This window comes from Austrofundulus limnaeus, unplaced genomic scaffold, assembly GCF_001266775.1.
Source record: "Austrofundulus limnaeus strain Quisiro unplaced genomic scaffold, Austrofundulus_limnaeus-1.0 Scaffold644, whole genome shotgun sequence".
Taxonomy (NCBI): domain Eukaryota; kingdom Metazoa; phylum Chordata; class Actinopteri; order Cyprinodontiformes; family Rivulidae; genus Austrofundulus; species Austrofundulus limnaeus.
In genome coordinates this window covers 21,384-24,022 of record NW_013953046.1, presented here as the reverse complement: position 1 = coordinate 24,022, position 2,639 = coordinate 21,384, and positions in this window count along the sequence as shown.

Genomic DNA, 2,639 nt, shown 5'->3' with positions numbered 1-2,639 from the left:
AGCGGCTAACCGTCTGTTAACACTCAGAGGATAAGGACCCATCTACACCTAATTTTAGGTCATTGCCTACAATCAAAGCCTTAAATAAACTGATCACAAAGGTTAATCAGATGTAGATGTATTTCTAACTAATTCCTGCAAACCACACTTAGCTGTGTGTTTGTGCGTTTGTGTATTTGTGTATCGTGTGTGCGCTGGCTCTAATGCTAATCAGAGATCAGTCATCCGTAGTCGTTAGCTAAACCACTCTCTGTACAAGACAAACAGAGCATGATGTGCACAGATATACACACATACTGAATAAACAGAATTTAGCTTAAAGGACACAGTTTAGCTTTTAGACTTGTTCTTCCCTGAAGCACGACTCTTCAGTTAGAAGTGTTTAAACAGTTCTGTGTTCTGTAGGTTCTGTTCTTCAGAGTAAATGGTAAATGGACTGTACTTATACAGCACCTTTCTATCCATGCAGGAACTACACACATTCACACACTGAGTACAACGTGTTACCTGACATTGATTTGACAGAATACACAAAGTAAATAGCAGTACACATTAACAGTGCCAATTGTTGCCATGCTTCTGTGCCTGCTGGTTTCCATGGGAAGCCACACACTGGCACCAGCTTGACAAGCCTCGACTCATCAGAAACACCGACAGGTCTTTACTCAGACATCAGAAAAACACACCTCCCTGAACTAAACAACTTGTGCAGCCGTTGTGTTTTGCTGCGTGCAGGCCTCAGTCTGTTGGTTTCAACTGAAGACTGTTTAAAACACATTTTTGTCCTGGGCTTTAATCCAAAATGCTTTGCAATTCATAACAACATTCTGCAAACAAGTTTAAATAAATGCAAATTTAGCATCATATTCATGCTCAATAACAAAAAATCAGTAGTTTGTGAAACAGTTATCCAGGGGCAGCTGCTTCCAGGTAGAAACAGATAACATCAGGGACGGAGATCTGGTTATAYTTCTGTGTGTGAATCATGTGCACAACTCTTTGTTTCCCTTCGGCTGATTTCAGCTGCACATTCGTTGCTTTTAATGAAGCTCTTTAAATAGTATTACAACTGTTAAGTAAAATAAAACAAGAACTTCACACTAAAAGTTAAAGGCCTAGCATTCCTTGAATGAATACAKAACACCCACCTAACTGCATGCTCAGTAGGCCTGTGTAATGGCAAGAATTTGGCGATACGATACATATCATGTCAGAGGGGTCACAATACGATATATCCCGATATATTGCGATACTGTAAACAAGGCGATATATTGCGATATTTTTGTCCAAAAATTCTATTAAATAAAAACCTCTTACTGAAAAAAAAGCTAATGTTTACTCACAATGCTAATGCTACCCTTACTCTCTGGCGCTCAAGAGGTAGAGGAGCCAAATGTCTGGCTCACTGCTGCCAACTAGTGGTCAGAGGCTGAACTACAACATAAAAATGAACGGCTGGCAGGAAAGTTGACATTTTAAACCTTAATAAAAAATCGATACAGGGCTTTAGAATATCGATACAGTATCAGGAAATGAAATATCGCGATATTTCAGTGTATCGGTATTTTCTTACACCCCTAATGCTCAGTATTTAAAATAAGATCATTGAATGTTGAAAACGTTACAATTCAATCAAACCTTGAAAGTACCAATTTGTGTGATATGTCATGCAACACTGCAATATCATAAACAATTTTAGTGCTTTAAAGAGGACCCATTATGGAGGTCCTAGAACACGTTAGGATCCATCTGTGGGCTATAAATAACATGTTCATAAGATTTAATCGACAAAATGAACCTCAGATAGAGAGATTTCACCTTTTCAGTTCTGCCTGTTTTCAGCTGTTTATGCAAATAAGTGGCTGTTGGCCACGCCCTCCCAACCTTTTGTTTACATCAACTCTGCCCTCCCAACATGGCATTTATGTTAAAACTTCAGAAACATAAAATATCACTCGAACACTGCCATCAAAAATAAAAATAAACCAGGCATTCTGTTCTCCATGACTGTTGTAAAAACAGCAGGACTAACGTGGTCGTCCTGTGAAGAAGTGGGCGGAGTCTTCACTTGGGTTACCAGGTGAGGGGCTGGGCTCGCCTTCACGTTGCTAGGTTACCCAGTTTGTGATGTCACAATCCGCAGGTTTTTGAAACAGCTTGTTTGCCGACACTAAAAACAATTTGTATATTGTCAAAACACAACTGGGAGTATTTTTGGCACTTGGACTGTTTCTGGAAGCAGTACAGACCCAAACTGAACAAAAAAAACATGTACAAATAAGTGAATTTTGCATAATAGGTCCCCTTTAAGAGAATGTTGTAAATGACTATCAGCAGTGGTGAATCTAGAAACATTTCCATGAGGGGCCAAAAGCTCCAGACAAGATGGTAAAGCTGTGTCACTTCACTKAAGTGACATGTTAAGTACGTAAGACATTTTCTATTTCTAAATGGAGTCAACAACACGTCCACAAAAACACTTTAACTATTTATTATGTCATTTTCTCTTCTAAGAAGCAAAGACCACTTTTATTTATATTTTTAGTTTGATAGATAGATAGATGGATGGATGGATAGATGGATAGATAGATAGATAGATAGATAGATAGATAGATAGATAGATAGATAGATAGATAGAT